Source organism: Ranitomeya variabilis, chromosome 6 (assembly GCF_051348905.1).
Source record: "Ranitomeya variabilis isolate aRanVar5 chromosome 6, aRanVar5.hap1, whole genome shotgun sequence".
Taxonomy (NCBI): Eukaryota; Metazoa; Chordata; class Amphibia; order Anura; family Dendrobatidae; genus Ranitomeya; species Ranitomeya variabilis.
Window position 1 is genome coordinate 526,097,371 of NC_135237.1, and position 26,730 is coordinate 526,124,100.

Sequence of the window (26,730 nt, forward strand, 5' to 3'; positions counted from 1 at the left end):
CGCATGGCCGACAAGCACAGGGGTCGGATCGGGTTTCATGAGACGCCGACTTAGCCAAAAGTCGGCGACTTTTGAAAATGATCGACCCGTTTCGCTCAACCCTAGTGACAAATAATAATTTACGAATAAATGGAAGCCACTCGCAAAAAACAATGAAGAGGAAAGTGACATTACATGAATTTAAATAAATTGAAATACCATACATTTCATTTCAAGGTTGACTGACCAAGCCTCCAGATAACAAGGTGAGATAGATACATGCACAAATTATCAATTATTCTATTTTCTTTCTATTTATGCATGAGATTATTAAGAATATCAAAGCCCTATCTAATATAAGCTGCAAGGTTTATTTATTTCCTAAGAAACGTAGGTAGATTGTCATCAGCTTGAAGGAACGTTGTAATATAGAGAGGGAGCAAAGTTTATCAGAACTAATACATGCCATGGCGTACACTGTTTTGTGTAACTATTTCAGATATTCCACGCCAGGTTCCCTTATCAAAGACTTGTTATGAGCTAATATAGATGTTATGTGTAACCTTTATCTCCGGGCCAGAATACAAACTCCGCTATCCACTGGGTTTGACCTTCACACTCGCACAGAATATTCATTGGTGATTATTACTTTGTGAGTTGTTCTATTCTTTTGAATGCAGTAAGATACTGGCATGTACATCATCATCTTTTTGGCAATATTTAAGGAGTTTTATAATGTCAAGGGGAAGGCTGGGGAGTATAGATGAGCAAATTTGTGTAACTGGAATTTAATTTTACCTGAATGTTATAAAAATCCATGCTCACCAAAATGCATTTTTTTTCATAAATTGCTTCCGTGCGAATTCAATAAAATAGTGGTGGTTAGCTACCATTTTGATGAACCATAAAGGACCAGCAAAAGGTTAAAAAATACTTACTGCTCACCTCTTTGGCTCCTCCACTCTACACCGTCACCCATCCAGTCCTTGTTACATCTTCTTATAATTGCCCTGAGCATTGAGCCTCTTCACGCTATGTCAAGACTTCTGGCTCTGATGAGGACAGGGAAACTTCAGTTCATGGGCACACAATGCTACGGCACATGTCATGATGTCCATGATGTCATATCATTGTGACCTTACATACGCTTGTGCAGAAGTAGGAATTCAGGGCTCATGGTGGTAACCTGAAGATGCAATGTGGATCGACCGGGTTTCGATTAAGAGCATAGGGTTGCAAAGGTGTACCGTGAGGTGAGTATAAGGGTTTTTAGGTTTTTTTTACGTTTATAAGGCTGTGTTGTCTGAAGAGACCCCATAGTATAATAAGACACATTAAATTCATGGGTAATAACTTCTCCCCAAATCAAATTTCTCAGGAAAAATCCACGCAAACAGGCAAATTTGAATTTTACCCTAATCACTCTACTAGGGATTTTTTTTTTATAAAACTCTAAGATTACTTAATGTGAGCCAGTCAGCAGGATTGTGTTCAGTAAACTACAGACAGTGTCTGGTTGGCGCCATCATACTGATTAAAATGATACCATTAAAATGATACCTTGGTTGATGAAATCCATCTTGTGGTTGTTAATATTTATTTGCAGTTTTCAATTAATGAGACTCTCGTGCTCTGGGGTGGCCTGTTTTGGGGTCTTCATGTGGTGCTTTGCTTAAGTATTCATACTTATGGCTTCTGAAAGGTCACTGATCGCTCAGTGCCTTCCACCTAGTTTACATGCTGAATATTATATATATTGGAAAAAAATCACCTTCAGCAGGCAGGTGGTTGTTGTAAACTCTATTTTTGGGCTCCCTCTAGAGGTCACAAGCGGTATTGTGTAGTGTTGTCTTTCTGCAGGTTGGCAGCATCAGCTGGTTCGTTATCCTTGGTTGGTTTCCTATTTAGCTCACCTGGATACTCAGTTCCTTGCCTGCTATCAATGTATTCAGTGCTCTTCAGATTCCTTGTGTCTACCTTGCTCCCAGTCTCTCCAAGACAAGCTAAGTTTTTGTTTGATCATTTTTTGATTATCAGTGTTCATTATGATTTTAGTCCAGCTCGCTAAAATGTGATTTCCTCGCTTGCTGGTTGTTCTAGGGGACTGAGTTTCTCCCCCCACACCGTTAGTTGGTGTGGGGGTTCTTGAAATCTCAGAGTGGATATTTTGTAAGGGTTTTTTACTAACCGCATAGATTCCCTTTTCTATTTTCTGCTATCTAGTATTAGTGGGCCTCATTTGCTGAATCTGCTTTCACCCCTGTGTATGTGCCTCCCGCTTTTCCTTTGCTGCAGTCTGTTTAGCTTCTTTCATCCCCTTGAACTCTGGGTGGTTTTGAGCTCAGCTGCAGACATGAATGTTCAGACTCTGACTTCTAGTGTGGATCATCTTACTGCACGGGTGCAAAGTATTCAGGATTTTGTTATTCATAGCCCTATGTCAGAACCAAAGATACCCATTCCTGAGTTGTTTTCTGGAGATAGATCTAGGTTTCTAAATTTTAAGAATAATTGTAAGTTATTTCTATCTCTGAGACCTCATTCCTCTGGTGATTCCGCTCAGCAAGTTAAAATTGTTATCTCCTTGTTGCGTGGCGACCCTCAAGATTGGGCTTTCTCTCTGGCGCCAGGAGATCCTGCATTGCTTAATGTAGATGCATTTTATCTGGCTCTTGGACTGCTTTATGAGGAGCCTAATCTTGAGAATCAGGCAGAAAAAGCGTTGCTGGCTATCTCTCAAGGTCAGGATGAAGCAGAGGTGTATTGTCAAAAATTTCGGAAATGGTCGGTGCTTACTCAATGGAATGAGTGTGCCCTGGCTGCAAATTTTAGAGAAGGTCTTTCTGAGGCCGTTAAGAATGTTATGGTGGGGTTTCCCACCCCTACAAGTCTGAGTGATTCTATGGCTTTAGCCATTCAGGTTGATCGGCGTTTGCGGGAGCGCAAATCTGCTCATCCTTTGGCAGTATTTTCTGAACAGAGACCTGAGTCTATGCAATGTGACCGAACTCTGACCAGAATTGAGCGACAAAGTCATAGACGTCAAAATGGGTTGTGCTTTTACTGTGGTGATTCTACTCATGTTATCTCAGCATGCTCTAAACGCTTAAAAAAAATCGCTAAACCTGTCACCATTGGTACTATACAGCCTAAATTTATTTTGTCTGTTACTTTGATTCGTTCTTTGTCGTCCTACCCGGTTATGGCTTTTGTGGATTCGGGTGCTGCCCTGAATCTGATGGATTTGTCGTTTGCCAGGCGCTGTGGTTTTGTCCTGGAGCCTTTGGAATTTCCTATTCCTCTGAGGGGAATTGATGCTACGCCATTGGCTGAGAATAAGCCTCAGTATTGGACGCAAATGACCATGTGCATGACTCCCGTACATCAGGAGTTGATCCGCTTTCTCGTTCTGCATAATTTGCATGATGTTGTCGTTTTGGGTCTGCCATGGCTGCAAGCTCATAATCCAGTTTTAGATTGGAAAGCTATGTCTGTGTCAAGTTGGGGTTGTCAGGGAATTCATGGCAATACTCCGTTGGTGTCTATTGCTTCTTCCACTCCTTCTGAGGTCCCTCAGTTTTTGTCTGACTACCAGGATGTATTTGATGAGCCCAGGTCCAGTGCCCTGCCCCCTCATAGGGATTGTGACTGTGCAATAAATTTAATTCCTGGTAGTAAATTCCCTAAGGGACGACTTTTTGATTTGTCTATACCAGAGCATGCCGCGATGTGGAGTTACATAAAGGAGTCTTTGGAGAAGGGACATATTCGCCCATCCTCTTCCCCTCTTGGTGCAGGATTTTTTTTTGTGGCCAAGAAGGACGGTTCTTTGAGACCTTGTATAGATTATCGTCTTCTGAATAAAATCACAGTCAAATTTCAGTATCCTTTGCCACTATTGTCTGATTTGTTTGCTCGGATTAACGGTGCCAGTTGGTTCACCAAGATAGATCTCCGTGGTGCGTATAACCTTGTGCGCATTAAGCAGGGAGATGAATGGAAAACAGCATTTAATACGCCCGAAGGCCATTTTGAGTACTTAGTGATGCCTTTTGGACTCTCTAATGCTCCTTCTGTGTTTCAGTCCTTCATGCATGACATCTTCCAAGAATATCTGGATAAATTTATGATTGTTTATCTGGATGACATTTTGGTCTTTTCTGATGATTGGGAGTCCCATGTGAAGCACGTCAGGATGGTGTTTCAGGTCCTGCGTGCTAATGCTTTATTTGTGAAGGGCTCAAAATGCCTCTTCGGAGTACAGAAGGTCTCCTTTTTGGGTTTTATTTTTTCTCCTTCTACTGTGGAGATGGACCCAGTCAAGGTCCAGGCTATTCATGACTGGACTCAGCCCACGTCTGTTAAGAGTCTTCAGAAGTTCTTGGGTTTTGCTAATTTTTACCGTCGTTTCATCGCTAATTTTTCTAGCGTGGTTAAACCTTTGACGGATTTGAGCAAGAAGGGTTCTGATGTGACTAATTGGTCTCCTGCGACCGTGGAGGCCTTTCGGGAGCTGAAGTTTTTCTTCAGCTCCAGTCTTATGTCAGCCAGATGTCTCTCTCCCCTTCCAGGTCGAGGTTGATGCTTCTGAGATTGGAGCAGGGGCTGTTTTGTCGCAGAGAAGCTCTGATGGCTCTGTGATGAAGCCATGTGCTTTCTTTTCAAGAAAGTTTTCGCCTGCCGAGCGGAATTATGATGTTGGTAATCGGGAGTTGTTGGCTATGAAGTGGGCATTTGAGGAGTGGCGACATTGGCTCGAAGGAGCTAAACATCGTGTGGTGGTCTTGACTGATCACAAAAATCTGATTTACCTTGAATCTGCCAAGCGCCTGAATCCTAGACAGGCTCGTTGGTCGTTGTTTTTCTCCCGTTTCAACTTCGTGGTCTCATACCTGCCTGGTTCGAAGAACGTGAAAGCTGATGCACTTTCTAGGAGTTTTGTGCCTGACTCTCCGGGAGTTTCTGAGCCGGCTGGTATTCTCAGAGAGGGAGTGATTTTGTCTGCCATCTCCCCAGATTTGCGACGAGTGCTGCAGAAATTTCAGGCGGATAGACCTGACCGTTGTCCACCAGAGAGACTGTTTGTCCCGGATAGATGGACCAGCAGAGTCATTTCCGAGGTTCATTCTTCGGTGTTGGCGGGTCATCCTGGGATTTTTGGTACCAGAGATTTGGTGGCTAGGTCCTTCTGGTGGCCTTCCTTGTCACGGGATGTGCGTTCCTTTGTGCAGTCTTGTGGGATTTGTGCTCGGGCTAAGCCTTGCTGTTCTCGTGCCAGCGGTTTGCTTTTGCCTTTGCCTGTTCCGAAAAGGCCTTGGACGCACATTTCCATGGATTTTATTTCGGATCTTCCAGTATCTCAGAAAATGTCTGTCATCTGGGTGGTGTGTGATCGTTTTTCCAAGATTGTCCATTTGGTGCCCTTGCCTAAGTTGCCTTCTTCCTCCGATTTGGTTCCTCTATTTTTTCAGAATGTGGTTCGCTTGCACGGCATTCCTGAAAATATTGTGTCTGATAGAGGATCCCAGTTTGTGTCCAGGTTTTGGCGGACTTTTTGTGCTAAGATGGGCATTGATTTGTCTTTTTCGTCGGCCTTCCATCCTCAGACTAATGGCCAAACCGAGCGAACTAATCAGACGTTGGAAACTTATTGAGATGTTTTGTTTCTGCTGATCAGGATGATTGGGTGACTTTTTAGCCATTGGCCGAGTTTGCCCTTAATAATCGGGCTAGTTCTGCTACTTTGGTTTCGCCTTTTTTCTGCAATTCTGGTTTCCATCCTCGTTTTTCCTCGGGTCAGGTTGAGTCTTCTGACTGTCCTGGGGTGGATTCTGTGGTGGATAGGTTGCAGCAGATTTGGAACCATGTGGTGGACAATTTGAGGTTGTCACAGGAGAAGGCTCAGCGCTTTGCCAACCGCCGCCGCGGTGTGGGTCCCCGACTTCGTGTTGGGGATTTGGTGTGGCTGTCTTCTCGGTATGTTCCTATGAAGGTCTCCTCTGCTAAATTCAAGCCTCGCTTCATCGGTCCTTATAAGATCTTGGAAATCCTTAACCCGGTGTCTTTTCGTTTGGATCTCCCAGCATCGTTTGCCATTCATAATGTGTTCCATAGGTCTTTGTTGCGGAGGTATGTGGTACCTGTGGTTCCTTCTGTTGAGCCTCCTGCTCCGGTGCTGGTCGAGGGCGAATTGGAGTACGTGGTGGAGAAGATTTTGGATTCTCGTATCTCTAGACGGAGGCTTCAGTATTTGGTTAAGTGGAAGGGCTATGGTCAGGAGGATAATTCCTGGGTTGTCGCCTCTGATGTTCATGCGGCCGATTTGGTTCGTGCCTTCCACGCGGCTCATCCTGATCGCCCTGGGGGTCTTGATGAGGGTTCGGTGACCCCTCCTCAAGGGGGGGGTACTGTTGTGAACTCTATTTTTGGGCTCCCTCTAGTGGTCACAAGCGGTACTGTGTAGTGTTGTCTTTCTGCAGGTTGGCAGCATCAGCTGGTTCGTTATCCTTGGTTGGTTTCCGATTTAGCTCACCTGGATACTCAGTTCCTTGCCTGCTATCAATATATTCAGTGCTCTTCAGATTCCTTGTGTCTACCTTGCTCCCAGTCTCTCCAAGACAAGCTAAGTTTTTGTTTGATCATTTTTTGATTATCAGTGTTCATTATGTTTTTAGTCCAGCTCGCTAAAATGTGATTTCCTCGCTTGCTGGTTGTTCTAGGGGACTGAGTTCTCCCCCCACACCGTTAGTTGGTGTGAGGGTTCTTGAAATCTCAGAGTGGATATTTTGTAAGGGTTTTTTACTGACCGCATGGATTCCCTTTTCTATTTTCTGCTATCTAGTATTAGTGGGCCTCATTTGCTAAATCTGATTTCACCCCTGTGTATGTGCCTTCCTCTTACCTCACCGTTATTATTTGTTGGGGGCTTCTATATCTTTGGGGATTATTTCTCTGGAGGCAAGAGAGGTCTTTCTTTCTCTCTAGGGGTAGTTAGTTCCTCAGGCTGGCTCGAGACATCTAGGATTTTTAGGCACGTTCACCGGCTACTTCTAGTGTGTTTGGATAGGTTCAGATTTGCGGTCAGTCCAGTTTGCCCCCTCCCTAGAGCTTGTCCTATGTTTGTTACTTAGCTGGAGTAATTTGTGATCCTCAACCACTAAGGATCATAACAGGTGGTGGCGCCTACACTGCAGCATGATCGCATGTATACTGTGCATTAAATTATTTTATTTTTCTGGTATACATCAATTCAGAGACAAAAAATAGTTTGTGTCTCAGTGTCTTTGGATCACTGAAATCAACCTCAGTCACCTGTCATAGATAATTTGCCAGTTGAGCCCAATTAAAGGAAAACTATTTAAGAAGGACATTCCACATTATTAAGCAGGCCACAGGTTTCAAGCAATATGGGAAATAAAAAGGATCTCTCTGCTGCCAAAATGCGTTAAATAATGCATAGCCTTGGACAAGATATGAAAACATTAGATTCAGGTGCTTCTCACAAAATTATAATATCATCAAAAAGTTTATTTATTTCTGCTCTTCAGTACAAAAAGAGAAACATATATTATATAGAGTCATTACAAACAGAGTGATCTATTTCAAGAAAAAGGTGGGGGATGAAAGCTCCAACGATGAAATCAAGAAGGAAAGTTATATTTTCAGTAAAAAAAATTATGGAAAAACTTTTATTTTGTACAGTAGTACATTAAAAAAATAAATTAATCCTGGTCACCACAACCTGGGATGAACCACCAACATGTTTCAGCTGAGCCTTAATCATTAATACGATTAAGGCTCTTAGCTAAAACATGTTGGTTGTTCATTCCAGGTTGTGGTGAACAGGATTCATTTATTTTTTTAATGTACTACTGTACCGCATAAAAGTGTTTCCACAATTTTTTTTTTTAAAGATAACTTTTTTTCTTGATTTCATCGTTGGAGGTTTCTCCCACTACCGTTTTCTATTTCACCGACGTCCAAGACTGAGATGGCTCCGGGCGATGATACTTCAAGATGCTGCAACAGATGGTGAGCTGATGTTTTCCCCCACTATTTTCCCTCTATTGTGATCTATTTCAAGTGTTTATTTCTGTTAATGTTGATGATTATGGCTTACAGCCAATGAAAACCCAAAAGTCATTATCTCATTAAATTAGAATACTTTATAACACCAGCTTGAAAAATTATTTTAAAATCGAAAATGTTGGCCTACTGAAATGTGTGTTCAGTAAATGCACTCAATACTTGGTTGGGGCTCCTTTTGCATCAATGCGGCGTGACATGGAGGTGATCAGCCTGTGGCACTGCTGAGGTGTTATGAAAGCCCAGGTTGCTTTGATAGCAGCCTTTAGCTCGTCTGCATTATTGGGTCTGGTGTCTCTCATCTTCCTTTTGACAATACCCCATAGATTCTCTAAGAGGTTAAGGTCAGGCAAGTTTGCTGGCCAATAAAGCACAGTGATATTGTTGTTTTAAACCAGGTATTGGTACTTTTGGCAGTGTGGACAGGTGCCAAGTCCTGCTGGAGAATGAAATTTCCATCTACAAAAAACTTGTCAGCAGAGGGAAACATGAAGCCTTCTAAAATTTCCTGGTAGACGGCTGTGCTGACTTTGGTCTTGATAAAAGACATTGGACCTACACCAGCAGATGACATGGCTCCCCAAACCATCACTGATTGTGGAAACTTCACACTAGACCTCAAGCAGCTTGGATTGTGGCCTCTCCACTCTTCCTCCAGACTCTGGGACCTTGAATTCCAAATGAAATGAAATGAAAAATTAACTTTAACCTGAAAACAACACCTTGGACCACTGAACAACAGTGCAGTTTTTTCTCTTTGGCCAAGGTAAGACGCTTCTGGTCATGAGTGGCTTGACACAAGGAATGCAACACATGCAGCTCATATCCTGGATATGTCTATGTGTGGTGGCTCTTGAAGAAATGACTCCAGCAGCAGTCCACTCCTTGTGAATCTACTCCAAATTTTTGAATGGCCTTTTCTTAACAATCCTTTCAAGGCTGCGATTATCCCAGTTGCTTGTGCACATTTTTCTACCACACTTTTTCCTTCCACTCAACTTTCCTTTAATATGCTTGGACACAGCACTCTTTGAAAAGCCAGCTTCTTTAGCAATCACCTTTTGTGGCTTACCCTCCTTGTGGAGTGTGTCAATGACTGCCTTCTGTACATCTGTCAAGCCAGCAGTCTTTCCAGTAATTGTGGAGCCTACTGAGCCTACTGTTGTGAATTTGGTTTCTGGGCTCCCCCGGTGGTTTCTGGTGGTACTGCACTTGTGTGCTTCATCTCCTCTGTTCACCTGTTTCCATCAGGATGTGGGAGTTTTCTATTTAACCTTGCTCCTCAGTCATTTCTATGCCGGCCAACAATGTTACCAGAAGCCTTTCTGTTGCATGTTCCTGCTCCTAGACTACTATCAGCTAAGTTGGACTTGTAGTCCTAAGTTTGTTTTGCATTTTTGTTCCAGTTCTCTGTGATTGATTATTTCTGAGGCTGGAAGCTCTTGTGAGCTGAAATTGCCACTCTGGTGTCATGAGTTGATATTAGAGTCTTAAAGTAATTTCAGGATGGTGTTTTGAAAGGGTTTTCAGCTGACTGTGAAGTTCCCTTTTCTGTCTTCCTACTATCTAGTAAGCGGACCTCAATTTGCTAAACCTATCTTCATACTTCGTATGTCAATTTCCTCTGAAATCACCGACAATATATGTGGGGGCTACTGTCTGCCTTTTGGGGAAAATTTCTCTAGAGGTAAGCCAGGTCTGTATTTTCCTCTGCTAGGGTCAGTCAGTTCTCCGGCTGGTGCTGGGCGTCTAGGGATAAAACGTAGGCACGCTACCCGGCCACTGTTAGTTGTGCGGTAGGTTTAGCTCACAGTCAGCTCGAGTTCCCATCTTCCAAGAGCTAGTCCTTTTTGTATGCTTTACTATGTTCTCTTGCCATTGAGAACCATGACAGTTTGGCCGGCCAAGGGTTAAAATAATTGGCAGAAGAAAGGAGAGAAAAGAACCCTGCAGAGAATTTTTTTTTTTCCTGAGTTTGCTCATTAGTTGATTCACTTGCATCTCTGCTTACTGCAGCCTTCGTCTCTCTCTCCTTCTAATCCTTGAATGGTTCTGATTTCACCTGATTAATATGGATCCTCAGAGTTTAGCTACAGGTTTGGATAATCTCGCTGTGAAGGTTCAAAGTTTACAGGATTTTGTTATTCATGCTCCTATATCTGAACCTAGAATTCCTTTACCTGAATTTTTCTCCGGGGATAGATATCGCTTCCAGAATTTCAAACATAATTGTAAATTATTTTTGTCTCTGAGATCTCGCTCCGCTGGAGATCCTGCACAGCAGGTCAGGATTGTAATTTCCTTGCTCCGGGGCGACCCTCAGGACTGGGCATTTGCTTTGGCACCAGGGGATCCTGCGTTGCTCAATGTGGATGCGTTTTTCCTGGCTTTGGGGTTGCTTTATGAGGAACCTCATTTGGAGATTCAGGCTGAAAAAGCCTTAATGGCCCTGTCTCAAGGGCAGGATGAGGCTGAAATATACTGCCAAAAATTTCGTAAGTGGTCTGTGCTTACTCAGTGGAATGACTGCGCCCTGGCGGCGAATTTCAGAGAGGGTCTCTCTGATGCCATTAAGGATGTTATGGTGGGGTTCCCTGTGCCTACAGGTCTGAATGAGTCCATGACAATGGCTATTCAGATTGATCGGCGTTTGCGGGAGCGCAAACCTGTGCACCATTTGGCAGTGTCTACTGAGAAGGCGCCAGAGATTATGCAATGTGATAGAATTCTGTCCAGAAGCGAACGACAGAATTTTAGGTGAAAAAATGGGTTATGCTTCTATTGTGGTGATTCAACTCATGTTATATCAGCATGCTCTAAACGTACTAAGAAGGTTGATAAGTCTGTTTCAATTGGCACTTTACAGTCTAAGTTTATTCTATCTGTGACCCTGATTTGCTCTTTATCGTCTATTACCGCGGACGCCTATGTCGACTCTGGCGCCGCTTTGAGTCTTATGGATTGGTCCTTTGCCAAACGCTGTGGGTTTGATTTAGAGCCTCTGGAAGTTCCTATACCTCTGAGGGGTATTGACTCCACGCCATTGGCTAGTAATAAACCACAATACTGGACACAAGTAAATATGCGTATTAATCCGGATCACCAGGAGATTATTCGCTTCCTTGTGTTGTATAATCTACATGATGTGTTGGTGCTTGGATTGCCATGGCTGCAATCTCATAACCCAGTCCTCGACTGGAAAGCAATGTCTGTGTTAAGCTGGGGATGTCAGGGGACTCATGGGGACGTACCTTTGGTTTCCATTTCGTCATCTATTCCCTCTGAGATTCCGGAATTTTTATCTGATTATCGTGACGTTTTTGAGGAGCCTAAAATTGGTTCACTACCTCCGCACAGAGAGTGCGATTGTACTATAGATCTGATTCCGGGCAGTAAGTTTCCAAAGGGTCGTTTATTTAATCTATCTGTGCCTGAACATGCTGCTATGCGGGAATATATTAAGGAGTCCTTGGAAAAGGGACATATTCGTCCTTCGTCATCTCCCTTAGGAGCCGGTTTTTTCTTTGTATCTAAAAAAGATGGCTCTTTGAGGCCGTGTATTGATTATCGGCTTTTGAATAAAATCACGGTTAAATATCAGTATCCTTTGCCACTGCTTACTGATTTGTTTGCTCGAATAAAGGGGGCCAAGTGGTTCTCTAAGATTGATCTTCGTGGGGCGTATAATTTAGTGCGAATTAAGCAGGGGGATGAGTGGAAAACCGCATTTAATACGCCTGAGGGCCATTTTGAGTATTTAGTAATGCCTTTTGGTCTTTCAAATGCCCTTCAGTCTTTCAGTCCTTTATGCATGACATTTTCCGTGAATATTTGGATAAATTTTTGATTGTGTATCTGGATGATATTTTGATTTTTTCGGATGACTGGGACTCTCATGTCCAACAGGTCAGGAGGGTTTTTCAGGTTTTGCGCTCTAATTCCTTGTGTGTAAAGGGTTCTAAGTGCGTTTTTGGGGTTCAAAAGATTTCGTTTTTGGGGTACATTTTTTCCCCCTCTTCCATTGAGATGGACCCTGTCAAGGTTCAGGCTATTTGTGATTGGACGCAACCCTCTTCTCTTAAGAGCCTTCAGAAGTTTTTGGGCTTTGCTAATTTTTATCGTCGATTTATAACTGGTTTTTCTGATGTCGCTAAACCGTTGACTGATTTGACTAAGAAGGGTGCTGATGTTGCTGAGTGGTCCCCTGCTGCTGTGGAGGCCTTTCGGGAGCTTAAGCGCCGCTTTTCTTCCGCCCCTGTATTGCGTCAGCCTGATGTTACTCTTCCTTTTCAGGTTGAGGTCGACGCTTCAGAAATCGGAGCTGGGGCGGTTTTGTCGCAGAAAAGTTCCGACTGCTCCGTGATGAGACCTTGTGCGTTCTTTTCTCATAAGTTTTCGCCCGCTGAGCGAAATTATGATATTGGTAATCGGGAGCTCTTGGCTATGAAGTGGGCTTTTGAGGAGTGGCGTCATTGGCTTGAGGGGGCTAGACATCAGGTGGTGGTATTGACCGACCACAAGAATTTGATTTATCTTGAGTCCGCCAGGCGCCTGAATCCTAGACAGGCGCGCTGGTCGTTATTTTTCTCTCGGTTTAATTTTGTGGTTTCTTACCTACCGGGTTCTAAAAATGTGAAGGCGGATGCCCTTTCTAGGAGTTTTGAGCCTGATTCCCCTGGTAATTCTGAACCTACAGGTATCCTTAAGGATGGAGTGATATTATCTGCTGTTTCCCCAGATTTGCGACGGGTCTTGCAGGAGTTTCAGGCGGATAGACCTGATCGTTGCCCGCCTGGTAGATTGTTTGTTCCTGATGATTGGACCAGTAGAGTCATCTCGGAGGTCCATTCTTCTGCATTAGCAGGTCATCCTGGAATCTTTGGTACCAGGGATTTGGTGGCTAGGTCCTTCTGGTGGCCTTCCCTGTCGCGAGATGTGCGAGGTTTTGTGCAGTCTTGTGATGTTTGTGCTCGGGCCAAGCCTTGTTGTTCTCGGGCTAGTGGATTGTTGTTATCCTTGCCTATTCCGAAGAGGCCTTGGACTCACATCTCCATGGATTTTATTTCTGATCTCCCTGTTTCTCAGAAGATGTCTGTCATCTGGGTGGTGTGTGACCGTTTCTCTAAGATGGTCCATTTGGTTCCCTTGCCTAAATTGCCTTCTTCATCCGAGCTGGTTCCTCTGTTTTTTCAAAATGTGGTGCGCTTGCATGGTATTCCGGAGAATATCGTTTCTGACAGGGGAACCCAATTCGTGTCTAGATTTTGGCGAGCGTTCTGTGCTAGGATGGGCATTGATTTGTCTTTTTCGTCTGCTTTCCACCCTCAGACTAATGGCCTGACCGAGCGAACTAATCAGACCTTGGAGACTTATTTGAGGTGTTTTGTGTCTGCGGATCAGGATGATTGGGTTGCCTTTTTGCCCTTGGCGGAGTTTGCCCTCAATAATCGGGCTAGTTCTGCCACCTTGGTTTCTCCTTTCTTCTGTAATTCGGGGTTTCATCCTCGTTTCTCTTCCAGTCAGGTGGAGTCTTCGGATTGTCCTGGAGTGGATGCTGTGGTGGAGAGGTTGCATCAGATTTGGGGGCATGTGGTGGACAATTTGAAGTTGTCCCAGGAGAAGACTCAGCATTTTGCCAACCGCCGTCGTCGTGTTGGTCCTCGTCTTTGTGTTGGGGACTTAGTGTGGTTATCTTCTCGTTTTGTCCCTATGAAGGTTTCTTCTCCTAAGTTTAAGCCTCGGTTCATCGGCCCGTACAAGATATTGGAGATTCTTAACCCTGTGTCCTTTCGTTTGGACCTCCCTGCATCTTTTTCTATTCATAATGTCTTCCATCGGTCATTGTTGCGCAGGTATGAGGTACCGGTTGTGCCTTCCGTTGAGCCTCCTGCTCCGGTGTTGGTTGAGGGTGAGTTGGAGTACGTTGTCGAGAAGATCTTGGACTCCCGTGTTTCCAGATGGAGACTTCAGTATCTGGTCAAGTGGAAGGGCTACGGTCAGGAGGATAACTCTTGGGTGACAGCCTCTGATGTTCATGCCTCCGATTTGGTCCGTGCCTTTCATAGGGCTCATCCTGATCGCCCTGGTGGTTCTGGTGAGGGTTCGGTGCCCCCTCCTTGAGGGGGGGGTACTGTTGTGAATTTGGTTTCTGGGCTCCCCCGGTGGTTTCTGGTGGTACTGCACTTGTGTGCTTCATCTCCTCTGTTCACCTGTTTCCATCAGGATGTGGGAGTTTTCTATTTAACCTTGCTCCTCAGTCATTTCTATGCCGGCCAACAATGTTACCAGAAGCCTTTCTGTTGCATGTTCCTGCTCCTAGACTACTATCAGCTAAGTTGGACTTGTAGTCCTAAGTTTGTTTTGCATTTTTGTTCCAGTTCTCTGTGATTGATTATTTCTGAGGCTGGAAGCTCTTGTGAGCTGAAATTGCCACTCTGGTGTCATGAGTTGATATTAGAGTCTTAAAGTAATTTCAGGATGGTGTTTTGAAAGGGTTTTGAGCTGACTGTGAAGTTCCCTTTTCTGTCTTCCTACTATCTAGTAAGCGGACCTCAATTTGCTAAACCTATCTTCATACTTCGTATGTCAATTTCCTCTGAAATCACCGACAATATATGTGGGGGCTACTGTCTGCCTTTTGGGGAAAATTTCTCTAGAGGTAAGCCAGGTCTGTATTTTCCTCTGCTAGGGTCAGTCAGTTCTCCGGCTGGCGCTGGGCGTCTAGGGATAAAACGTAGGCACGCTACCCGGCCACTGTTAGTTGTGCGGTAGGTTTAGCTCACAGTCAGCTCGAGTTCCCATCTTCCAAGAGCTAGTCCTTTTTGTATGCTTTACTATGTTCTCTTGCCATTGAGAACCATGACAGCCTACTAAGGGAACTTCTTAAACACTTAGGAAGCCTTTTCAGGTGTTTTTTTGTTAATTATTCTAATTTACTGAGATAATGATTTTTGGGTTTTCATTGACTGTAAGCCATAATCATCAGCATTAACAGAAATAAACACCTGAAATAGATCACCCTGTTTGCAATGACTGTATATAATATATGAGTTTCATGTTTTGTTTTCAAGATCTGAACTAAATTAACTTTTTGAGGATATTCTAATTTTGTGAAAAGCACCTGTACATAGACATATCTAATGGATGTGCCATTTCTGGGGCGGCTGAGAGATGATGTTTTTAGTTTGGGAGTTAGTCAATATCCATGGCTCTTTCCTAGCCTATTAATATCAGCCCTCAGCTGTCTGTTTAGGCTTTGCTGGTTATTGAATATAAAGGGGACACCAAAACATTTTTTGGGGGATCTCCCCTCTAATGAGCAGTTAAAGCTAAGCAAATAGCCTGGGAACCTTTACGGCTATTGGCCCATTCACAGAATATTAACATCAGCCCCCAGAAGTCAGCTTTCACTCTGCTATTTATGAAAATTATGGAGGACCTCATGCATTTTTTTCATTTATTTTTTATTTATTCGATAAATGCACAGATTGGCGAACCAGAATGCTAAAGTTAGAGGTCTGTACTGGACACCCTGGGCTGTGTGCGGTACCGAACACCAAACATTGACTTTAAACCAGTTGTGCATTGGCTGTGCCTAATAAAGCTTGGTTACAGGCTACATTGCAGCCAATCACAAAGATTTATGAGTGTGTGCGCTTCCTGCTCAATCACAGCCCTGTCTAGTATTGGCATGGCTGTGATTGGGATACAGCAAGTGTGACAGCTTGTATAAAGGCAGGATCGCATGTAGCCACACCATTTTAAGCATTGTCAGACAGGTGAAAAGAGTGTAGTACAGCCTAGTGCAAACAGCCCCTATCTACTCTTTACAGCCTGATTAATATTGCTGGTACAGCCTAGTACACAGTGAAGATCCAGCCTTGTGTATTGTGCCTGCCCAGCCTGGTGCACAATGCACTTGCAGTGTCAGGTATACTGCTTGACTCATCCATCCTGGTATATTTGGAAGGAGAAAGGCAGTTTCAAAATCTGATGGTGGTGGCTGACCCACAGTAAGTTTTTTCAAGTTACTACTACTTCTCCAAGTGGGCTGTCCTTTCCCTGCACACAAATGTGGGAGAAAAATTCAGATATTCACTGTGCAACACCATCAGTTGCAAGGTCCACATAACGACTGATATTTGGACCAATAAGCATGGCCAAGGATATTACATCTTCCTAGCTACCCACTGGATAAATGTAGTGGTGGTTGGCCCTGTGGCAGAAGGCATTCTAGCAGATGTGCGAGGATTGCTGGATGTTCTTTTGGCCAGGTTGCTGCTTCCACCACCACCTCATCAACCACTCACAGTAATACCTGCACCACCAACTTGAGCTCAGCCAAGTGGAAATGACAGCAGGCAGTTCTGTGAAACTGATCTGTTTGGGAACAGACCTCACTCTGCACAGGTGCTGTGGACTGGGATCAAAGAGCAGACAGATCACGGGTTGGGGCTGCTGCACCTCAAGCCGGGCCTAATAGTGTGCAATAATGGGCAAAATCTGGTAGCAGTTCTTGGCTTAGCTTGGTTGACACTAGTGTTGAGCATTCCGATACCGCAAGTATCGGGTATCGGCCGATACTTGCGGGTATCGGAATTCCGATACCGAGATCCGATACTTTTGTGGTATCGGGTATCGGTATCGAAACAACATTAATGTGTAAAATAAAGAATTAAAATAAAAAATATTGCTATACTCACCTCTCCGACGCAGCCTGGACCTCACCGAGGGAACCGGCAACGTTGTTTGCTTAAAATGCGCGCTTTTACTTCCTTCCGTGACATCACGGCTTGTGATTGGTCACGTGCCGCCCATGTGGCCGCGACGCGACCAATCACAGCAAGCCGTGACGTAATTTTCAGGTCCTCAATGCCTAATTCTAGGCATTCATGATTTTAAAATTACGTTCCGGCTTGTGATTGGTCGCGTCGCGGTCACATGGGCGATGCGACCAATCACAAGCCGTGACGTCACGGGAGGCAGGAGACGCGCGCATTTTTAAAATTATGTCACGGCTTGTGATTGGTTGCATGCCGCCCATGTGACCGCGACGCGACCAATCACAGCAAGCCGTGACGTAATTTCAGGTCCTGATGCCTATTTCTGCATTCAGGACCTGAAATTACGTCACGGCTTGCTGTGATTGGTCGCGTCGCGGTCACATGGGCGGCACGCAACCAATCACAAGCCATGACGTAATTTTAAAAATGCGCGCGTCTCCTGCCTCCCGTGACGTCACGGCTTGTGATTGGTCGCGTCGCCCATGTGACCGCGACGCGACCAATCACAAGCCGGAACGTAATTTTAAAATCATGAATGCCTAGAATTAGGCATCGAGGACCTGAAAATTACGTCACGGCTTGCTGTGATTGGTCGCGTCGCGGCCACATGGGCGGCACGCGACCAATCACAAGCCGTGACGTCATGGAAGGAAGTAAAAGCGCGCATTTTAAGCAAACAACGCTGCCGGTTCCCTCAGTGAGGTCTAGGCTGCGTCGGAGAGGTGGGTATAGCAATATTTTTTTATTTTAATTCTTTATTTTACACATTAATATGGATCCCAGGGCCTGAAGGAGAGTTTCCTCTCCTTCAGACCCTGGGAACCATCAGGATACCGTCCGATACTTGAGTCCCATTGACTTGTATTGGTATCGGGTATCGGTATCGGATTAGATCCGATACTTTGCCGGTATTGGCCGATACTTTCCGATACCGATACTTTCAAGTATCGGACGGTATCGCTCAACACTAGTTGACACACTTCCCTTGTCTGGCACATATTCTTAATTTGGTCTTGCAGAGTTTCCTAAAAAAAAAACCTAGATATGTCCAATATTAGCCTCCCTCTTCCCACTTTACTGGTGTGGTGGCAAGTGGGGTAATAGTTGTGGGGTTGATGTCAACTTTGTAATGTCAGCTAACATCAAGCCTACAGGTTAGTAATAGAGAGGTGTCTATAAGGCTAGTTTCACATTTGCATTTGTAGGAGCTGCGGAGGGCTGCGGACTTCCTCCGTGAAGCCCTGCCCTCGGCCGCAACTCTGCCGCTAGCTCCGCCTACTCCTGCATGCGGCCTGCGTACCTATCTTTAACATTAGGTATGCAGGTCGTGCGGCTGTATGCAGATGTTTCCGCATGCGTCGTTTTGACGATGCAGAAAAAAAATTGCTACAAGCTGCGTTCTACACTGGTCGCCGCATCGTCAAAACGACGCATGCAGAAGCATCCGCATAAAGTGGCACGACCTGCGTACCTAATGTTAAAGATAGGCACGCAGGCCACATGCAGGCCACATGCAGAAGTAGGCAGAGCTAGCGGCGGAGGTGCGGCCGAGGGCGCGGCTTCACGGAGGAAGTCCGCAGCCCTCCACAGCTCCAACAAACGCAAATGTGAAACCGGCCTAAGACACCTCCTTTACTAACCCCATAGTCATATTGTAATAAAGACAAAGCAAGAATAAAGTCCTTTATTTGAAATAAACACACAGACTCCTTTATTTGAAATAAAACTCCACAACCTCTTTTACCCATTTATTACTGTCAAATAAAAAATAATGAAAAACATATTCCTCATCTGTCTCACGATAATCAATTAATGGCCATGTCCCATGACAATCCAGATGGATTGGAGAGTAGTTACATCAGTGATGTGACCGCTCTCCTTGCCAGCCGGCTCACACTGAGCAGAGCGTGAGAAGCGCTGACTGCCTGTGACCAGCGGTGACATCATTGAGGTTACCGCCGGTCACAGGCAGACTTCTCACTCTCTGCTCAGTGTGTTCCGGCTGGCGTGGGGAACAGTCGCATCACTGATATGACTGCTCTCCAAAGCATCTTGATCATCATGGGAAAGATATGGATTATCTTCTCGTAAAACAGGTGAGGAATATGATGTTTCATTATTTTTTATTTTACAGTAATAAATGAACAGTAACAAACTTGCTGCCGTTCAGAGCCAGTGTTTCTCGCTCTGTCACACAGATGACAGCATGGGCAACACCCGATGTTTGGGCTGTCAAACTCAAAACGTAACATGGACTTCCTGTAGAAGTCAGTGTTCGGGATCCATGTGCGGTACAGACCCAGAGTTTTAACGTTCACCCATCATTACTTACTTGTTTATTCAATGTGTTTCATAACTGACATGAATAGTATAAGTATTTTTGTGTTATTAGTTTAGCTAATTGTGTTTTTCAAATTTATTTAGGAATCATATACATTTTTAATGATGACTACTAGAAAAAATGCACATTAAGGTGGTTCAACACTGAATTTTATTTCACCATAGTTACATTTGTCATCTTGCTCCATCAACCAAATAGGAAACTTAGTGATAAAAGACAATCATGTGACTGTGAAGGAAATGTTTAACAATAATCTGTAAAACTCCTCTGCATTTTTGCACATCATAGCTAGATGAACACACTGTATAAATACAAACCACAATACATCACACCGTTCAAGCAGTCAATTAAACTTTACAACATTGAAAACAAACCCCCGGGGACGACAGATCAATGATCTATTCATATCTCTTTATAGAAATAAGTAAACAGCAGATGTTCATTATGAATTAATCACATTTAAAAGGGCTCCCCAGCGATCACAAACTTCATGAATAACATGATGTACAGTATGAATGATCATCATGCCTGTGATAACTATCAAACAAAGCAGATTAAATGCCTGACATTTTCTCCATTCTGGTCTGTGGTCAGCAATAATTATAACTCATCCCCCATGTACCAGTAATAATTCAGTATTTCACCAAGTCCCCTTGGATTAAGCATGCCAAAATAAGATCCATTGTTGTTTTTCTTCTGTGAATAACTTGCTTGCACCCTGCATGCTTTTAACTGTTTAAAGGGACTGACCAAGAGACGTATTATCAATCCTATGGATCCACAAGGTAGTAAGATTGGCTTTTGATAAAATATCATTTTTTGATTGCTTCATTTAATAATACATTTTTTTTAGCTGAGGAGCTTCTCTCAGAACATCTACATGCAGATTGTAGACTGTACAAGCTGAAAACCATACGAGAATGAGGTGCTGCGAGCACAGCTTCAGTGATTAGCATTTGACATCATAGAGTTCACCACAGGTCATTGAAGCTGTGCTCCCACATTTCACTGTGAGCCAGGATGATGAACTGTTGTGACCTCAATGAGATGACTGCAAGTACCGTGATAGTTTTTTAAAATGATTTATTTAAATAATTTTTTAAAAAACAACGTGGGGACTCCTCTATTCTTGATAAACAATCATGACAAAGCTGACAGCTGAGGGCTGGTAAGGCCCATCGTAGCCTAAAAATACCAGCACGCAGCTGTCAGTTTTGCCATGCTGGCTATCAAAAATAGAATGGACCCAACATATTATTTTTAATGCATTATAATAGGCCTCTGACACACCTTCTACCACAGGCAACCCACTAGATGAAGACTCAACTTGGAGTCTCCACATTTCAAAAAATTGTTTGTAACATCAGCAGCAGTAGCAACAGTAGGCACAGAAGACACAACAAAGATGGCATGGACTGCAATAACTTTTCAAAAGCTTTTGATACGGTGCCACACAAAAGGTTGATACATAAAATGAGAACAATGAGTACTGGGGAAAATATGTGTAAGTAGGTTGAGAGCTGGCTCAGGGATAGGAAACAAAGGGTGGTAATTAATGGAGCACACTCAGACTGGATTGCGGTTTGCAGTGGGGTACCACAGGGGTCAATATTGGGCCCTCTTCTTTTTAACATATTTATTAATGATCTTGTAGGGGGCATTCAGAGTAGAATTTCACTATTTGTAGATGACACTAAACTCTGCAGGGTAATCAATACAGAGGAGGACAATTTTATATTACAGGAGGATATTTGTAAACTAGAAGCTTGGGCTGATAACTGGCAAATGAGCTTTAATGGGGATAAATGTAAGGTCATGCACTTGGGCAGAAGAAATAAGATGTATAACTATGTGCTTAATTGTAAAACACTGGGCAAAACTGTCACTGAAAAGACCTGGGAGTATGGGTGGATGACAAACTCACATTTAGTGCCCAGTGTCAGGCAGCTGTTACAAAGGCAAATAAAATAATGGGATGCATTAAAAGAGTCATGAGAAGAACATAATTTTACCTCTATACAAGTCACTAGTTCGACCACACTTAGAATACTGTGCACAGTTCTGGTCTCCGGTGTATAAGAAAGACATAGCTGAACTAGAGCAGGTGCAGACAAGAGCGACCAGGGTTATTAGAGGACTGGGGGGTCTGCAATACCAAGATAGGTTATTACACTTGGGGCTATTTAGTTTGGAAAAAGAAAGGCTAAGGAGTGATCTTATTACAATGTATAAATACATGAGGGGACAGTACAAAGGCCTTTCTAATTATCTTTTTACTCTCAGACCTGAGGAGGGGACAAGGGGGCATCCTCTACATCTGGAGGAAAGAAGGTTTAATAGTAATCACAGATGCGGATTCTTTACAGTAAGAGCAGTGAGACTATGGAACTCTCTGCCGTATGATGTTGTAATGAGTGGGTCACTACTAAAATTTAAGAGGGGACTGGATACCTTTCTTGAAAACAATAATGTAACAGGTTATATATACACTAGATTCCTTGATAGGGCACTGATCTAGGGAACCAGTCTGATTGCCGTATGTGGAGTCGGGAAGGAACTTTTGTCCCCAATGTGGAGCTTAGTGTTTGCCGCATGTTTTTTTTTTGCCTTCCTCTTTATCAACATGTTAGGCTATGGGTTGAACTAGATGGACTTAAAGTCTTCTTTCAGCCTTAAATATTATGTTACTATGTTACTATGTAAGATCAATGCATGACACTAAGAAGACACCATCACCTAGTCTGCCCAGTCTTCAACTGGGGTACTGAAGTCATTGGAGATCCATGACTTGTTCAATTTGATTAAAGTTAGGTGGTCTACACTTTCAGGGGACAAAACACCTCATGAACAAAAGAGACATCACAGTAATAGTATTATTAGATCTAATATTAGTATACTGCGATATTATATAACTATGGACGTAAATGGAACAAAGTCGCAATAGCCATAGACAACGAAGAAAAACAGCGACACACATCTTCCAATTTAGATAATCAACATTAAGTTTATTGGATAACCAGGTATAGATAACAAAGCAAAAGGGGGGGTTTACACCCACTAGCACATGCCAAGATTAGGATTCTCACAGAACAAAGATTATACTAGCAACATAGGCTTAAGGGTCCAGTATAATTATGGCAAATAATCACATCCATTGCACATTACCCATATGGCCCATCGCATTGGTAACCTGGCACACATGATATAAAACATAAAGAGGCAGCTACAACAGCTGCTATTATTACCAATAAAGCCAGGAATATATCCGTGAGCGTCCTCCCCGACGCGCGTTTCGGCAGTGTATCCTTTCTCAAGGGGACAACAGGATGCACTTATCTGTCAGAAAACCATCAGCAGCGCTGAAGACACATTCGGAGAGAAAGCTTTCTGCTGGGTATGACAGAACCTCTAAGGCATGACAGATAAGTACCAGCCACTCTTCTATTTTTGAAGACCAAAATGCAAAAGGATTCAAACCCCCCTGATGGTATTAATATTGAGCTCATGCCGCACCATCCTCTCCAGTCGTTCACAACGTGTCAGACTTGTACTCTGTTCTGCTGGTGCACGGACGGGTCTAAAAAATGTGTGAAACAAAAACAAAAATGAAATTAGGCCTGATGATTTTTAAGTGGAAATTTGGCATTCTGATTTGTCACTGAAACACATTTTATCACAAACAATTTGGATTAGCAAATGGGGCCTTTGGAGAGTGGCGCACAATTTTTGCACAATCTACTCTAGTTCGATGCTGAAGGATCGATTTTACACAGGACAGGAGCCTATCTAGCTAACTGTCAAGTTCACTTGCAGCACTATCAGGAGTGGTTTCTTTGCACTGTGACGCTGAGAAAACGGCGCTAGCAAAACAAGATATCCGCTTTTTATATGGCCAGGGACATGTCACTTTGGCAGCCAATCACAGAAGACCTTCTGTCATGACGTTGTGGATGGTTTCTGTGCCCTAATTGGCTGTCGGAACAAACACACATGAAGTTAAGGAGAAAAAAAATTGCACCACTCCTCTAATCTCTCCAAAGCCCTTCCCTCTTCAAACAGGTCAACTGTCCTCCCCTCTACTACAGCACCACTATCTTAGCCAAAGTAATAACAAAAGCATTAGTGGAAACGTGATGATTTACCAAACTGTGACTGAATTTTGCCGTCTTTGAGTAAAAATGCTGGTGAAACCAAACACAAATCTGAATGTGCTACATTTATGCCAAACTTGAAATTGACAAAAGGTTTCTGAACACATTCGCTCATCTTTAGTTATGAGCAACAGCAGGCGGAAGCTGATGAAAGTAATACTCACCAACGCCTCTGTTACTGGCGGTAAACTTTTTACCACCGGTCACAGTTACTGTCTCACTCTGTCATCTGACAGATTGAGAACCGCAGCTCTCTGATCAGTGGTAATGATCTTACTGCCAATCAGAGGCAGTGTTTGCTGCACTGCCATCCAGATCACAACATGGCAAACAACGGATGGTCGGGGTCATCTGAATGGGGTCCGGGTTCAGATTTGGGTTCAGGTACCATTCTGGTACCCAAACAAAACTTTTTTTAAATGTTCGGTCAAACCCGTCAGACCTAAACATCCAGGGGTTCACCCATCATTATCCATATGGTCTAATTTTTCATATAAACTGGAGTTGTCTTCATGAAACTATTAAGGGATGTTAATGAGGCAATTGCACCATTTATGAGGCAACATTTTTCTAAAAAATGTAACTTGAAGGATCACTGCATGGTACTTACTCTCAATTCCAACTTTTTCAGCATACAAAGGTCTTTCCTTAGATATTGTACATTGAAATGACACTAAATTACAATGGCACATAACACGGGTATCATCAAGGTGGTATCTATCTACGATAACTGTGTTCAACACGATAATTTCTTTGCAACACATTAGTTGCAAGTGGAGTCAATCAATTAGCACAATATGAGTTGATTAGAAAATAGGATAATTACTTACCCATAATTGGATATCCCAGAACCTATGACAGCACTCCAGAGAGATAGAAGATCTGCCCCTCAAGGACAAGACACCTACAGAATAAAAAGGAGGATCTACTCTTTTCATATCAGTTGTTTATAAAGCATTAGAGGACACACTTACATATCGTCATAAAGCAAATAAACTTAAGGATTTTTTATTTTTTGCAACACCATGTGAAAAAAAACCCAAGTAAAGAATGCTCTGTGACCCATTGGTTTTAAAGTGTGACGTAGGAATGAAAGAGTGCTGTTCTCCATAATCCAATTACCGGTAACTACTTTTTGTCGTTTCCTTTCACCCATGACAGCACCCCAAAAGGAATGGAAGTGATGCTACAACTTAATGGAGCCATGTACTCTGGTGAAGAGACCTGCAAGGTGAGGTGTCGAAGGCTGTTTAAATTATAAAGATAGCTGGAATGCTCACATCATAGTGGGTGGCGCATAGTGGTGGGTCAGGATGTGATAATGTATGGGAAATTGCATCACAATGGACAGAACAAAGGATCACATCAGAGGATTAAAAATGTAAAAAGGGGATGGGAAAGCTTACATAACGCTGGGTGGAAAAGCGATCACATCATAAGGGATTTTAGAATGTTGTACTCCTCATAAGCTTATTTTAATGTTAAAATGAAGGGGTGCACTCACAGGACCATATCATAGGGGAGCATAACAAAATAATGATTGAAGTATCAGTGTTAGTTAGCAATTGGTAAATAGATGTGTGACAGAAAGGAATACAAGACTGACTATGATACAAGAGTGACATAAATAGGGGTTGAAAAAAAATCAACTCTAGCTAGCTGAAATAGAAAATAGCTATTTAATCAGTCCAGAAGGTGACGTTTCGGTCGCAACAGGGATTAAATAGCTCCTTTTCACTACAAACGGTGTGCTGCCTCCAATTTTTCTGGATTTTTATAATTGAGGTTTGGTATTTGCCTGGGGGGCTCTGCACCCGGACTCTTTCTTTGTGGTGCTCTAATTTTCTTCCTCTGAAATAAAAAATATATATATGGTGAAAAATAAAAATAAAAAAAGAGAAAAAAAATATTAGGGAGACAAAAGGTGGTAGGACACTGAATACACAGCTGATTCTCGGACATGCTACCTGATTGCCACTGACTGGACAATATTAAATAACTCAACAATTATGTGGAAAGAAAATAATAGAAGTGGCTGTAACACATCACAGATACTTTAATTTATACTAAATATCATTATCCATCCATATAAAGCCAAATCATACCTGTTCTAATATTTAAATTAATAACTTATCTTATTCAATAGTCAATCATATTCCCTGTGTGTCAATCCCTAGGGGGTAGTGTTTGCAAAGTATGAATCCAACAAGATTCCTTTTTTTTTAGTATACTGCTATAATTAGCAACCCATATATCAGACGTTCGCTGCATGATTTCGGCCACATATATTTAAATCTGAAATGCTGTGGCATCTCTGAGAAAAAAACAAAGTTTGATATCTGCCTGGGATCAGGGAGACTAATTGGGTAGGTGGGTTCATGGTTGCTTCTCCCCGCTCGCTAGTCTTTTTTTCTCTTTGCATTTGATTGGCTGGCCTGGGTATATTAGCACTGTTAGGACCTGACGATGCCACTCCCCCGAAAGAAGGCACGTTAGCCGAAACGCGCGTAAGGGCTGTAGCACCGCAGGTCCGAGGTAAATAGTTTTACAATCGTTATCTCTGTTCTACCCTTTCATCTTTCTCTACATACTTATTATATACAATTGATTGATTAATTGATTAACAGTAAAGACTGCTTGAGGGCTACTTCTTACTTCTTCACCATGACAAATTTCTCCACTGTTGAATCTGAGTTTCTGTTGTCCTTGTTGAGGTTTTTACTTATCCACAACTTCTTTTTGTTTAATGGGTCCTTCTACCTACAGCTCCAGAGGACAGCGATGGGAGCGGCTTGTGCACCCTCCTATGCTAATCTGTTCCTGGGGCTGTGGGAGAGGGACCTGTTCTCGTCAAATTGGGGAGTGTCCATGGAGCGGGTGGTGTTTTGGACCCACTACATTGATGACATCTTCCTGATCTGGCAAGGTACCTGTGATGAACTTGAGTCTTTTTTTCAGGATCTCAATAAGAATGATCTTAATATACATCTATCTTACAATTTTAGTTATCATCAAATCGAATTTTTGGATGTTTTGGTCAAGAGAAGTTCAGACGGTCTTTTGCTTTCCGATGCCTTCCGTAAGGACACTACGGTAAACTCAGTTCTTCATGCCTGTTCCTCTCACCCCCCCTCCCATGTGGTGAATGCTGTTCCTACTGGCCAGTTTCTTCATCTCAGGAGAATTTGTTTAAGTATGACGGATTTTGAGGCAAGAGCATTGAACATAAAGACCCATTTTCTAGAAAGGGGTTATAGTAGAAGATCCATCAAAAGAGCCTATAATAGAGAAAAAAACACGGATCTCCACAGTTTGTTGTATTCCTCGAAAAATAATGAAAAATAGATATCCAAGCAGGTGAGATTGGTCACTACCTATAATTCACAATGGG

At 43.1% G+C, this 26,730-nt stretch overlaps 1 long non-coding RNA gene across 1 annotated transcript in view; it reads left to right on the forward strand.

Moving 5' to 3' along the window:
• Window positions 1-26,730, forward strand: part of LOC143781509 (uncharacterized) — an 86,787-nt gene that overhangs the window by 42,574 nt on the left and 17,483 nt on the right. The window contains exon 2 of the long non-coding RNA XR_013216745.1: window positions 24,501-24,570. This is a non-coding gene — a long non-coding RNA (uncharacterized LOC143781509). The remainder of the gene's footprint in view (window positions 1-24,500; window positions 24,571-26,730) is intronic.